The 15,119-nt window shown below is 43.5% G+C and overlaps 1 protein-coding gene across 1 annotated transcript in view; it reads left to right on the top strand.

Annotated features, from left to right (window-relative positions):
• PREX2 (phosphatidylinositol-3,4,5-trisphosphate dependent Rac exchange factor 2) overlaps positions 1–15,119 on the top strand; it is a 922,406-nt gene that overhangs the window by 884,433 nt on the left and 22,854 nt on the right. The gene's annotated exons all lie outside the window — the stretch shown is intronic.

Below are 15,119 nucleotides of genomic sequence, written 5' to 3' on the forward strand. Positions count from 1 at the left end.
GGCTGGGCACAATGCGCAACTGCACATGCTTGTTAACCTTTGACAGCCACACTAAAAAAATCAGTTCTGGCTATAACTCGGATACGAATGCTGGAGACAACTTACACATTTAACTTTAATCAGCTTTTCTTGATCCCATAGTGGATGATTCTTTTTGAATCAGCGTTTGTTAAATCATGTTGTGAAAGAAAATTTAGTTGAATTTTCGAACTGGTTGATGGACAGAAGACAATGTGTGATGGTAAATGGAACTCTCTCTGAAAGGAGAGCAGTTTTAAGCGGTGTACCGCAAGGATCAGTGTTGGGACCGGTCCTGTTCAATATCTTTGTGAGCCACATTGCAGACGGGATAGAAGGTAAGATTTGTCTTTTTGCGGATGACACTAAGATCTACAACAGAGTGGACACGACGGAAGGAGTGGAGAGAATGCGACGGGATTTAAGGAAGCTGGAAGAGTGGTCGAAGATATGGCAGCTGAGATTCAATGCCAAGAAGTGCAAAGTCATGCATATGGGGAGTGGAAATCCAAATGAACTGTATTCGATGGGGGGGGGGGGGGGGGGGGGTTGGGAGGCTGATGTGCATGGAGCAGGAGAGAGACCTTGGGGTGATAGTGTCTAATGATCTGAAGTCGGCGAAACAATGTGACAAGGCGATAGCTAAAGCCAGAAGAATGCTGGGCTGCATAGAGAGAGGAATATCGAGTAAGAAAAGGGAAGTGATTATCCTCTTGTACAGGTCCTTGGTGAGGCCTCACCTGGAGTACTGTGTTCAGTTCTGGAGACCGTGTCTACAAAGAGAAAGAGACAAGATGGAAGCGGTACAGAGAAGGGCGACCAGAAAGGTGGAGGGTCTTCATCAAATGACATACAAGGAGAGATTGAAGAATCTAAATATGTACACCCTGGAAGAAAGGAGGAGCAGGGGTGATATGATTCAGACTTTCAGATACTTGAAAGGTTTTAACGATCCAAAGACAATGACAAACCTTTTCCGTCGGAAAAATAACAGCAGAACCAGAGGTCACGAGCTGAGGCTCCAGGGAGGAAGACTAAGAACCAATGTCAGGAAGTATTTCTTCACGGAAAGAGTCGTGGATGCCTGGAATGCCCTTCCAGAGGAAGTGGTGAAGACCACAGTGTTTATCCCACGCCCCTTTGAAGTCCTGTGAAGGACTTCAAAGGGGCGTGGGATAAACACTGTGGATCCATCAAGTCTAGAGGACGTGAATGAAGAGGGGGTGGCTCGCATACACTATGCCGAACAAGCAGTAGCCCTCAAGATAGAAGGGCTCAGAATAGAAGAACAACAGTAAGCCGTTGCTGCTATAGCCGCTGCCGAAGTGAGCAGAAAGGCTGAGCTAGAGATCGCCTTAGACCTGTTGCAGCAAAAGGGAGAAGCAGCAGCCCTTGAAGCCCAAATTATAGGACTTGTCTGTGTGTGTGTGTGGGGGGGGGGGGGAGTTGTCACAGCCACGAAAAGTAGCAGACACAGAGTCCTCACTGGTGCATAAGGAGATTTGCCGATGCATAGGAGGGAAGTTTTGGTGTCGGGGGAAGGGGAGGAGCGGAGCACCAAGGACTTTGCATAGGGGGAAAGCGTGGGGATGGATATTTATTTATTTATTTATTTATTTATTTATTTAAGGTTTTTATATACCGGCAATCATGAAAACATATCTTGCTGGTTTACATAAAACGGGAGTGCAGTATATACATCAAACTAGAACTGTGGTGACCGAAGGTACAGTTACATTTAACAAGGGTAGCAGGACTTGGAGAAAGGAGGAAGAGAGAGGAAGAATAGAGATGGTTAAACAATATACAAATTAAATGCTATATACAAAAGGCATGGTTAAGGGCTGAGTGTTTTGAGGAGTCATTAGATATATATATGCTAAGCATGGGGGGTGGCCCAATGAAGGCCTGGCATAAGCAATAACCAGGCCCGCAAGGCCAGGGGTGGGAGGAGGCGGCAGAACACTGCATGGAGCGGCAGTAGCCACAGAGGCATTCACAGAGCAGGATGCCAGTGGTCGGTGTTCCACCTTCACGGAGCGGAAGGCTGGCATGGCATTCACGGAGCGGGATGCTAATGGTATACCACCTTCACGGAGCGGAAGTATGGAGGGCTGCCGTCTCCAAAAAACCCCCAAAAAAACAGAGGGGTGGGTAAGAGTATGTAAATTTACCGGTTAGGACATAGGCTATAGGTATTGCCAATTATTAGGCTTGTTCAATATTTGTTGATTGTTAATGTGGCTCGTGAGAATGAGGGCTACTACCTGGAGATAATGCCCTTGTTCGATGTACAAGCACACGGTTGGTTAGACTCCAGCGTTGCTCTGGGCTTCAACAGCAAGAGGAAATGTGGAAGAAAAAAAAGAAAAAAAGGTTTTGCATTCACAAAAAAGCGAGATGTAGCTTGCTTGTTATGGCGGTTACTTCCCCAAAACCAAATAAGCCGATACTTGGATTTCAATGCATATCCAGCATAGCACTCTGCTTCAACGGCAGGGGAGAAAGTCTAACACTTCTCTTTCAATGCATAGCTCTCTGATACAACGGCAGGGGGAATGTAGAAAAGAGGATCTGTATATGGACAACTACCAACAAGGTCCGAATTGCATAGTCTGGGTGGAAGGAGGCATGGGTGTAGCTTGCTTATTTGACGGTTACTACCCCTAATTAAGCTAGATATTCACTTGGATGCAGTTCAAGCAATGCTCTCTGCATTAATGGTAGGGTGGAAGGGAAATAGAACTAAAAGGTACTAAAAGCCAAGAGTAACAAGTATGTGGGGGAAAAAAAAAAAGTACATAGCTTGCTGGGCAGACTGGATGGGCCGTTTGGTCTTCTTCTGTCATCATTTCTATGTTTCTATGTTTCTATGATAACCTAATCAGTTAGATTCAGCTGAAAATTACCCTAAAGATAACTGGCTAAAATTAATCAGCTATCATGCCTCTATACACATTTCTGACGAGAACCCACTATGTTCAGTTCTGGAAAGCACATCTACAATAAGATCGATAAAGCTATCAAAATGGTGCATGGCTTATATCATATAAGTACACTGTGTGTTTGTGGGTATTTTTGTGTGATTTATATCATATGCTATACATAAAGGGGCGGATTTTAAAAGGGTTACGCGTGTAATCCTTTAAAACCCCCTCCTGCGCGTGCTGAGCCTATTTTGCATAGGCCTGGCGACGTGCACAAGCCCTGGGACGCGCGGATGTCCCGGGGCTTGAAAAAGGGGTCGGGGCATGGGCGGGGCGATCCGGGGGTGGAGTGGGGATGGGGCCAGAGCTGGGGGCGGGGTGGGGATGGGGCCGGCACGCGCAACCTATGCCTGCCCGGAGGCAGGCGCAACTTCTAAGTTAAAGGTAAGGGGGGGGGGGGTGTTAGGTAGGGCTGGGGGGTGGGTTAGGTAGGGGAAGGGAGGGGAAGGTGGGGGTGGAAGGAAAGTTCCCTCTGAGGCCGCTCTGATTTCGGAGAGGCCTCGGAGGGAATGGAGGAAGGCTGTGCGCGCCGACCCCTGATTTTATAACATGCACATGGCTGCACGCGCATGTTATAAAATTGGGCGTAGATTTGTGCGCGCTGGGTTGCACGCACATATCTACGCCCACGCCTAAATCTTAAAATCCGGCCAATAGGAACTAAAGATGTACTTCTTGGAAGAAAAACAAAGGGGCGAGATTTAAATATTTAGCAGGCTTCAGTATAGTACCGGAAGGTAGCATTTTCTCTAGAATGAGAATTGAAGGTGAAGGGGCTGAGACATGAAGCCAGGTAGACTAAGGAAAGCCACCATTTATCCCTGTGAGTGAGTAACAAGAAATAGATCTACTATGTGGATCTGCTGGGTATTTGTGATCTGAATTAGCCACTGTTGGAGACAGGATTCTGTATATTTGAAAGGAATGTATGACAACACTTTCCACTGAGAGGATCGTGGACACCTGGCAACAACTTCCACTGGAAATGATAGGAGCCAAAACTATAGTAAAATTGAAACACACACGGTACAGACAAAAAAGACCTTAGCGATGGAGGGTGAGAGGGAGATATAACACCATATATCAAGTAAAATAGGCCGGCACAAATAGCATGGATGGACCAAGTGATCCATATCTGCTGAGATCTTCTCTTTCTAATGTAACATCCCCAAGCATTTTCATACTGTAGAGATGAGTAATTTAAAAGATGTTTCAGTTTATGCTGTTTTCTCCCCCTTTCCACCTTTTCATTTTAAACTCTTAATTGTAAAATCTTAAACGAACACGGTGGATCTGTTCTACTACACTGATGATGAATTTATATGAAGAATGATCTAGTATAGAGATATTTTTGAGAAATGGACCGTGTTCTGTTTTCAAGGACAGTTTCAAAGCCATTTACATCCGAACATAGCAATGTGCATGTGTAAACTGTCTGACGCTGAATGAGAAGTGCCCTCCCTTAATACAACAAAGTATCACATGCACACTCTTAGTCACATTTAGAAGAGGCATTCCTCGGGGGAGGGGGTGTTTAGTTCAGGGGGAAGAAAATAATGTGAATGGATAGACTTGAAATGCAATATGCTTTCTTTTCTATAAAAAAAAAAAAAGTACCCACACGAAAAGCAGGTGCAAATGTCCATGGGTACTTTGTATCCATGCAAATTTCAAAGTCAAGATATTTGTGACAACTGTTGCAAAATCCAAGGGTAAATTGCACCGATTGACTTTGTTTCAATTCAGATAGTTTGAAAAGAGTCTCTTTCGTGCATCAGTGCCATCTTGTGAATTAATGTTTGTTAGATGAAATATTTTTTCTCTCAACACACATGCCAGAGGATATGGGTAAGCATAGCGAGGCTTGAAAGAGGTTAGCCAGGTAGACTAAGGAAAGCCACCACTTATCCCTGTGAGTGAGTAACAAGAAATAGATCTACTATGTGGATCTGCCAGGTATTTGTGACCTGAATTGGCCACTGTTGGCGACAGGATGCTGGATTCGATGGACCTTGGTCTGAGTCGGCATAGAATTTCTTATATCCTTAAATCTCATTGGTTACTCAATTTCTCATGCAGAATTTGCAAAGATGTTTTCCGATATTAAAATGAAATCTGAAACTCAAATATTCAAAGTATTTATGGAGTTAAACTACAAATATTATGAGTACTAGATATTTGTAGATGCAAACTAACCAATTAAATCCATATTTTGCTCACTCTTCTCCCCAATAATTATCAGAATGCAAGCAGATTGAAGCAAACTCTGGATATTCAGGAGTAAATAAAACTGGGAGCCTTGGTGCAAATTCTGCAAGACCTTTTACTCACAGTGCTTGCACCAGTAATCAAAGCATAACTTGCTTTCTGTGTGCATAATTTCTCAGTACAAAATTGCATGCCGTTTTGGACAAATCTCCTTGCATCCAGGACCCCCTTCTGTAATTTACAAGTAAAAACATGCACATTGAGAAACACACATATTTTTGCCTGCAGACAGGATAAGCAATAATCAGAGAGTCAATTTCTGTGGGTAAAACAGTGCTTTGATTCTTTTTCTCCATTACAAAATTTAAGTTCAACATTTCAATAGCAGAAGATCCAAACTTGAATTTCAGGAAGGCAACAGAATCTCTAATTTACAGACACCTGTTAGAAGAAGAAGAGAACATTCCTATAGTTGTTAATGAAACCGTGATAGCAATCATTCCCGCTTATCATTGTGATTCAGTTGTTTCTTTTGCAGGTGGGTGTGGGGGGGATGCATTAGACCAGTGGTTCTCAACCCTGTCCTGGGGACCCCCCCCCCCCCCCAGCCAGTCGGGTTTTCAGGATATCCACAATGAATATGCATGAGAGAAAATTTGCATGCACTGCCTCCATAACATGCACATTTTCTCTCATGCATATTCATTGTGGATATCCTGAAAACCCGACTGGCTGGGGGGGTCCCCAGGACAGGGTTGAGAACCACTGCATTAGACAGACAATAAGGAGCAGAACCAGCTGATGCTATAGTAGTTTTGCAAGAATAGGGACATAGAAGGACTGAAAGGCTGGGAATAGCAGGATTCTTTCTAACTGATAACTTTTACCACTTCCCTGCAGGTAACACTCAATCAAGTCTCTTTCTTGTCTTTGTCATTGACATTCCCTTGCAGCCTTATCTTTCTCATATTTCAAATATGTAAACTCCTAATCCTATTTTTGTTTCCTGTTGGTAAATATCTTCAGGACAAATGGTTTCTTGGGCTTTCCTAAGGAATGGGGATGTGTGATGTAAATCTAAAACTAATAAAGAGGAAAGTTACCCTGCAGCTGCATCGCCAGTATGCAAATTGAGCTATGCCCCTCTTCTCCCCAGTTTCCAGCTCCATCATCCCCCCCCCCCCCCCACACACACACACACACACATCTCTTTATGGAAATTAAGCTCCACCCCTCTCTCCCCTGTACTCTCTCTCTCTTTCTGTATTGTTCAATACACTGTCTATTGAAACATATAGAAACTGAGCTCTGCCCCTTTCTCTGAATTGTCCAATCCGATCTCTGCCATCACACACTGCACCTGAGATCAGCCAGCACTCTCTACTACCATATATCTCAATTACGCACGTCCTACACTTTCTCCATATTTATCAACCATGAAGACAATTGCAGTCGTTACATAAAAATCTATTGGAAATCCATCAGTGTGTTTGGCGCGGCTAGAGAAAACATGCCATTTCAGTGGCAGAATACTTAAGACAATTAGGGGTAGATTTTCAGACGAGCGCGAATAGCCTACTTTTGTTTGCGCTCCAGGCGCAAACAAAAGTACGCTGGATTTTAGTAGATACGCGCGTAGTCGCGCGTATCGGCTAAAATCCTGGATCGGCGCGCGCAAGGCTATCGATTTCGTATAGCCTGCGCGCGCCGAGCCGCGCAGCCTACCCCCGTTCCCTCCTAGGCCGCTCCGAAATCGGAGCGGCCTAGAAGGGAACTTTCCTTTGCCCTCCCCTCACCTTCCCCTCCCTAACCCACCCGCCCGGCCCTGTCTAAACCCCCATCCTACCTTTGTCGGGGGATTTACGCCTCCCGGAGGGAGGCGTAAATCCCCGCGCGCGAGCGGGACTCCTGCGCGCCGGGCCGCGACCTGGGGGCGGGTACGGAGGGCGCGGCCACGCCCCCGGGCCGTAGCCACGCCCCGTACCCGCCCCCAAAACGCTGCCCACACGCCCCCGAAACGCCGCGACGACTGGGCCCGCCCCCGACACGCCCCCGACACGCCCCCCTCCGAGAACCCCGGGACTTACGCGAGTCCCGGGGCTCTGCGCGCGCCGGGAGGCCTATGTAAAATAGGCTTCCCGGCGCGCAGGGCCCTGCTCGCGTAAATCCGCCCGGTTTTGGGCGGATTTACGCGAGCAGGGCTCTGAAAATCCGCCCCTTATCAACCAGCTAGGAATATAAATGCAGCCTAAAAACCTACCTATTTTCTATGGCATTCAACTCTTTACCAACCACCCAATAAGCTACTCAAAGGCACGCTACCTGCCAACCTTACCCTCCCCTTAAGCCACTCCCCCCGTAATCTAAGTAGTCCCACCTTCCTAATCCCTTTTTATGTTTTAATGAGCTTTTATTTGTATTTTATTATGTATATATAATATATCATGCAAACCATTTTGACGAACTATTTGTTTCAAAAGCGCTAAATTCTTTGAGGAGAAGTCCATTAATAATGGCTACTAATCAAGTTTACTTAGGGAATAGCCACTGCTATTAATTGCATCAGTAGCATGGGATCTTCTTAGTGTTTGGGTAATTGCCAGGTTCTTGTGGCCTGATTTTGGCCTCTGTTGGAAATAGGATGCTGGGCTTGATGGACCCTTGGTCTGACCCAGCATGGTAATTTCTTATGTTCTTATGCTATATAAACATTTTTAACTAAAATAAAATAAATAAATAAATACATAACCTAACTCTCCTCGAGCATACTACCTGCAAAACCTCTATTATTACTTATAATAATATTGCTCACATCTGTAACATATGATGAACCCTTCCTGTGCTGAAATTTGTTTCCCTGCTTTCTTGTTGTCTTCTGTGAACTAATGTATTTCTGTGCTCTTTGAACTCTCAAAGTGTCATTGTTAAGGCTCAGTATAGCCAAAATGCTGCTGTAAGTGGTGGCAAAAAATGAGAAGAGAATTGAATAGGTAAAAAATGAATGAAATAATGAAAATAAAGATAACATTGAATAAAGACACAAAAATAATAACAAACACCCAACATGTTCATGTTTCAGCAAATTGCCTGTACAAAGAGATACAACAGACAAACATGAAACACACATGTGTAAGACAACAAAAATAATAGTAAAAGTCATATCCAAAAGTCTCAAAATCAACATTTAGAGTCTCACTAACCTGCTTTGTCTACATAGAAGCTGTCGCCACTAAGGGGCTAATTCTGTAACACTGTGCATGAGTTAGCTGGCAAGCATGCACACATAAGTGGACAATTTTCAAAGCAGTCTTACGCACATAAGTCCACTTTAAAAGTTATTTCAGAAAACCTATGTGCACATAATTATGCCTGCCGCTTGGTGTGTGTAATTTTGTAATTTTACAGAGAGGATTTTTCAAAATAACATAATATGCTTATAAGTCCCAACCCTGGCCAGTCTCCACCTTCTGGAATGACCCTCCCTTCTGCAAATAAAATTAATCACATACAGTGTCTATGTGCATCATTTTCACGTGTATTGGTCAGGCAGCTTTTTAAAGGTCCATTTCTGTGGGTAAAGCACTACATTATCTGCAGGAGTCCCTTTGAAAATTACCCTCTTTATGTGCTCCTCCTTTGTTTTTAGTATTGTGTGAAGCCTTGGTGGAAAATATTTTTCTAATATTCTTGCAATAGCCAACAGCAAGGCTGTTTTAACATTTTCTACCACTAATGTGTGGTGCAAAATGTTAAAACATACCCCAGCAGCTAAAAGTTGTTAAACAATATTCCTAAAAAGGCTTCCATCGATTGCGGTGTCTTGAGATCCTAGAAATAAACAGGGCCAATATTATATGTAGATATCACATAAACTCCCTAAAGGTGCTATTTATCCTGTTTATCTGTCTTGAATAGATTGTAAGTTCTACGGTGCAGGGACTGTCTCATGTATATTTGTACAATGCTGCATGTGTCCAGTAGCGCTATAGAAATAAATAGAAGTAGTAGTAAACAATACTTTAAAAGAACTGTCTTAGAAGTAAACAGGCCCTTATGAAAATACCCATTTAGCAAAGGTAGTGATTAAGATGGTGCTGGGACCAATATGTCAGAGCTGGACCAAATAGGAAATCTGAGAGAAGGCAATATTCTTTCAACAGCCATGGAAACCGAAACAATATGAAGAAGGTTACAATATATGGTATATGGTGGAACAGAGTCAGAAGTTAGCTGACCCAGGGGCAGATTTTAAAAGCCCGGCGACGTGCGCAAGCCCCGGGACGTGCGTATATCCCGGGGCTTTGTGAAAGGGGTGGGGCAGGACTGAGGCCTCCGGCACAGGGGCCGTGCCGGGGAATCGCGCGCCGGCAGCCGGCCGGTGCGTGCAAGTTACGCCATAAATTATGAAATAAAGATGGGGAGGAATTTAGGTAGGGCTTGGGGGAGGGTTAGATAGGGGAAAGGAGGGGAAGGTGGGGTAGGCAGAAGGAAAGTTCCCTCCGAGGCCGCTCCAATTTCGGAGCGGCCTTGGAGGGAACAGGGAAAGCCATTGGGGCTCCCATGGGGCTCGGCACGCGCAAGGTACACAAGTATGCACCCCCTTGCGCATGCCAACCCCGGATTTTATAACATGCGCGTGGCTGTGCACGCAGTTTTAACGCTGGAAATAACTACACCTTTTTTCCTGGCATTAAGCTGTGCAATATATCTGAAACTACAAATTGCTTTTCAGCCATGAGGGAGAGAGAGAGACTATTTATAAGACCTTAATAGTATTCAACTATGTATATGCCTATAGGAGTGCCAGTTAATAGCTCGAGAGGGTTTAGAGGCCAGTTTTCCTTGCAGAGTGAGACGTACGAACTGCACAGTACACCTCGGTGAAGATTTGATGTTATTTGGAGTGAGGAAAGTCTCACAAAGATGAGATTTCTACTATGTTCTCTCGCCCTAGCTTGATAGTACCCTGTTATAGAGTCCATCAAGCTAGGCCAAGAGAACATTGTAGAAATATTTATTTATTTATTTATTTTTAATTTTTATATACCGAAGTTCTTGTAGGGACTACAAATCACTCTGGTTTACATAAAACGAAGAACTGCTCCACAGAGAGCGGAGCTTTACATGGAACCGTATAACATATGGAACAGTATAACTGGTTGACAATTTAACATAGTGCTAAATAAAGTAATAATATTTTAACTGGTAATAAATAAAGAAATATAATATTTTATATAAGAAGTATAACTATTTAACGTAGCAATAAATATAAATATAAGCAATGCCAAATATATATATGAAATAAAGTGAATTTTTGAGCTCAAAGATAATTGTCCAGTTGCAGATTCTTAAAAGTAGTACTTAATACAGTGTCCATAGTTAAGGGATACCTAGTAATTAGGAAGTCTGTCAGTCACAGTAAGATTAAGCGTCTGGGAAAGCTTGTTGGAAGAGAAAAGTCTTCAGTCTTTTTTTGAATTCTTGATGACTGGGTTCTAGTCTAAGATCTGGGGGAAGCGTGTTCCACTGGTGTGGGCCTGCTGAAGATAGCGCTCGTTTGCTCAATGATGATTTTATTTGCGGAGCATGCAGTGTTCCTCTGTATGCGCTTCTGATTGGTCTGGAGGAAGTGTGCGGTTGGAGTTGAGAGCTTAATGTGATGGGGGCTAGTTTGTTTGTCGCTTTGTGGATGATAGTGAGTACCTTATAGAGTATCCTTTGTTTAATGGGGAGCCAATGTAAGTTCCGAAGGATTGGGGTGATATGATCTTTTTTGTTAGTGCTAGTTAGAATTCTAGCCGCTGAATTCTGAACCATCTGTAATGGTTTGATAGTGTTGGCGGGAATACCTAGTAGCAGGGAGTTGCAGTAGTCGAGCTTAGAAAGAATGATGGATTGTAGTACTAGCCTGAAGTCGGAGAAGTGAAGGAGGGGTTTAAGTTTTTTGAGGACTTGCAGTTTGTAAAAGCAGTCCTTTGTGGTATTGTTTACGAACTTTTTTAGGTTTAGATGATTATCAAGCCATGCTCCAAGGTCTCTGACGTCAGATGAGAACGAGTTGTTTGTGTTTGGTAGAGAAAGGCTGGAAGAGATTGTGCGTGGATCCTGGGAGACAATGAGCATTTCAGTTTTATTAGCATTCAATACTAAGTTGAGGCTTGAGAGTAGGTTTTTGATGGGCTGTAGGCATTCGTTCCATCTTTGTGAGACTTTCCTCACTCTAAATGACATTAAATCTTCACCAAAGTGTAATGTACAGTTTGTACATTTTACTCTGCATGGAAAACTGGCCCCTAAACCTTAAACTACCAGCACCTCATCTCACACTATTAGCTAGCCCTCCTATAGGCATATAAATAGTTGAATACTATGACAGCCTTATAAAAGTTCTCTCTCTCTCTCTCTCTCTGCACATTTTTATATACTGAAGCAATTTTCAAAAGTATTTACACACTTAAAACTGGGTTTTATCCATGTAAGTGGACTTTTGAAAATTGCTACTAGATATGCCACGTGTACTTAGTAGGGATGTGCATTCATTTGCAACGAAATAGGAAATAGAGAAGATATTTCCTATTTCGTCGTTTTCGGGGGGGGGGCAACGAAATGATAAGAAAACCCATTAAATTTTGTATGGTTTTCTTATCGTTTTTTTTTGGGGGGGGGGAGAAAGGGCACATAAAAAAAAACCCTAAACCTACCCCTACCTTTCAAATTTAATTAATTGCAAAACCCCCACCCTCCTGACCTCCACAATACTTGCCGAAATTCCCTGGTGGTCCAGCGGGGGGTCCCGAGAGTGATCTCCCCCTCTCAGGCCGTCGGCTGCCACTAATCCAAATGGCGCCAATGGCCCTTTGCCCTTACCATGTGACAGGAGATATCGGTGCCATTGGTCTGTCACATGGTAGGAGCAATGGATGGCCTACGCCATTTTTTTAAATTAATTAAATTTGAAGGGTTGGGGTGGGTTTGGGTTTTCTTTTTTTACTACCCCCTATTGTCATTTAATTTGAAGGGTTGGGGTGGGTTTTGTGATTCGTTTCAGGGGCAGCCAAAGTAAGATCGGGCCGAACCGCAGGAAAACTAAATTTCCCGCGGCAGGCCGATAACGAAGGTAGAACCGAAAGGTTCGGCCAATCACATCTCTAGTACTTGGGGATAGTAACTTTCAAACTGGCGCACAGACACATATTTGTGCATGTGCATCGGCCCACACCCAGGGACATGGCCATTTTATAACGTGTGCACATGTATGTGCACATGTTATAAAATAGCCTGGCTGCCTACACATGTGCGCCCTATTATAAGTAAGCTTACGTATAGGTGTGCAGATCCCGCTTCTACCACATAAGTTAGGGGATTTTAAAAGGGGCACCTGCCTACGCCATTGCCAGTTTACTAGTTTGTCCACCAGTTCACATAGTTAACAGCTAGGTCCCCCAACCCCCCCTGGGTTTGATAGCCTACACTCTCTCCGGTTACCCCAGACCCTTTAAACTCCTCAGAAATGGCTTGATCTTTTTATTTTATAACTTACACTTCATCCATAGCAGAGGTAAAGTTATGTGGCAGGGGACCTCAACACGTGCCGGGGCACATAAATATTTATGCGCACATCTCTTGGCCAGACTCTGAAATGCCCATGCTTTGCCCATTGCTTTTTGGAAACTTTTGAGATGTGCATGCAGCGGCATTTACATGTGGTGCTTTTTTACAATACCGTCCATGCATGTGAGCCCAACCTCTTCACATATCCCCTAGCTGATGCTGCGCCGGGCTTTTAAAATCCCCGTTTATGCACATAAATGGGCTTTTGTAAATTGCTGTGATATTATGTCACATTTACATGCATTACTCATTGGAAAATTACCTCCTTATAGGTGAATTTTCAAATAAGCTAGTCATCTAAATGTGACATACCATCGTAACAATTTTCAAAAGATGTTTAACTGCATTAAGTGCACTTAGGGGTAGATTTTAAAAGAGTGCACGCGGGCGTACATATGCACGCACTACCCGGCACGCACACATGTATGCCCGATTTTATAACTTGCATGTGCAGGTGTGCGCAAGTTATAAAATTGGGGGTCAGCACGTGCAAGGGGGTGCACAATTGTGGACCTTGTGCACGCCGAGCCTGCGTCAAAACCGCGCTGCCTTCCACGTTCCCTTCCCCCCCAACTTCCCTTCCCCTACCTCCCCCGCTCTTATCCCCCCTACCTTTTCTTTTTTTTGCTTTTGTTTCAAAACCTACTTCAGCCCTGGGGCTGAAGTAAGTTGCGTGCGCCGGCCAACTGCCGGCGCGCGATCCCAAGCACAGCGACAAATGGCCGCTGTGCCTGGAGCCTCTGGCCCCACCCCCATCCCTGGACCACCCCTTTTTGCAAGCCCCAGGAAGAAAGGGCACTTAAAAATAACCCCCAAACCCACCCCGACCCTTTACATTTAATTCTTTCTAATCCCCCACCCTTCTGACCCCCCCCCCAAACATTTTTAAAGTACCTGGTGGTCCAGTGGGGGTCCTGGGAGCGATCTCTCTCTCTCGGGCCGTCGGCTGCCACTAATCAAAATGGTGCTGATGGCCCTTTGCCCTTAGCATGTGACAGGGTATCCGTGCCATTCGCCGGCCCCTGTCACATGGAGGGAGCACTGGATGGCCTGCGCCAATACTGGAAACGAGTCCGGTACCGATTCACATCCCTATTATCTATTATGTTATTTAATTGTATATCTATATTAAAATCATCTTTGATTTAAATGATAGTTTAGAAATCTGGAAGAGTCATTTGTTCATTTTTTTCATTTATATTACTCCCTTCTTTTTTCACCTTTAAAATTCTTGTTTTCTCATTTGTTTTGGCACTGCTCCCTCCTCTGTTTTCCTACATGTATGGTAGGATAGCCTATCTGTTGTTTTATTTTTAACATTCTGCTATGCCAAAATATGATCTCTTTTGGTTGATCTCTGAAACCTTCATTATCTGCCTCTCTCAGGGGGGCAATATAAACTTACCCTCTTTTTTCTTAAGACTTTATAAGACTGCTCCTGCATGCTTTATTACTCACTACACTCTGTCAAGTTGCTCTTCAGATTCTTACTTGGGGCTTGGTTAAGTCTTTTCTCCCATTTTGTATCTATGAGAAGAAATCTTGATGAATCTGCCCCTTAGTCAGTGTTCTTGTCTTAACCGAGCTGTCTGAAATATATTCCCTTTCATCAACAAACATTTGTAATACCCTAACCCCGTATCACCCCAACAATCTGCCCCGCTCCCACACATCACCACCATCACCTTTGTATTGCATTTCTATTTTCAAGTTTCATCTGAAAACATATATTTTGCCCAGATTTGTTCCTTCTTCCTCCTCACTCCTCCCAAGTGTTCCTGCATTACCCCCCCATGCACATTTGTATAATTTACCACTCCATTATGGTCCCTCTATTCCCATTCATTTAACATATTGATTTTATTGAGGTTTTAATAACAAAAACAATACAATAGTAGTATTCTAATTTGTTGCATTTCCCCTACCGCTGTAACAAGCTTTAGGAAACACACACATATATATATATATAAAACACTATAAAAGTAAATTTAAAAAAAACCAACCCAATGGGATTGTTGTATTGCGATGCACCTTTATTTCAGTAGATTTGAATTTAATTTAGCTAGTTTAAAAGGTAAGATTATCCAAAACTCTCAATTAAAGGCAAAATGTTACTAATGACTGCTGGGAACAGTTTAAGTCTGTTTGGCTGCTGCTATGGTTTGTTGTTAAAGTTCAATGTGTCTTTCCTTAATAAATATTGTTTTAGATAGCTGGATGAACTGCTCTAAGCTGCAGTCTTCTTAAATCAGCTCATTTTATTTATCATGCCAATATAGTTCAGATTTATTTATC

This window comes from Rhinatrema bivittatum, chromosome 2 (genome assembly GCF_901001135.1).
Source record: "Rhinatrema bivittatum chromosome 2, aRhiBiv1.1, whole genome shotgun sequence".
In the NCBI taxonomy this organism is placed as follows: domain Eukaryota; kingdom Metazoa; phylum Chordata; class Amphibia; order Gymnophiona; family Rhinatrematidae; genus Rhinatrema; species Rhinatrema bivittatum.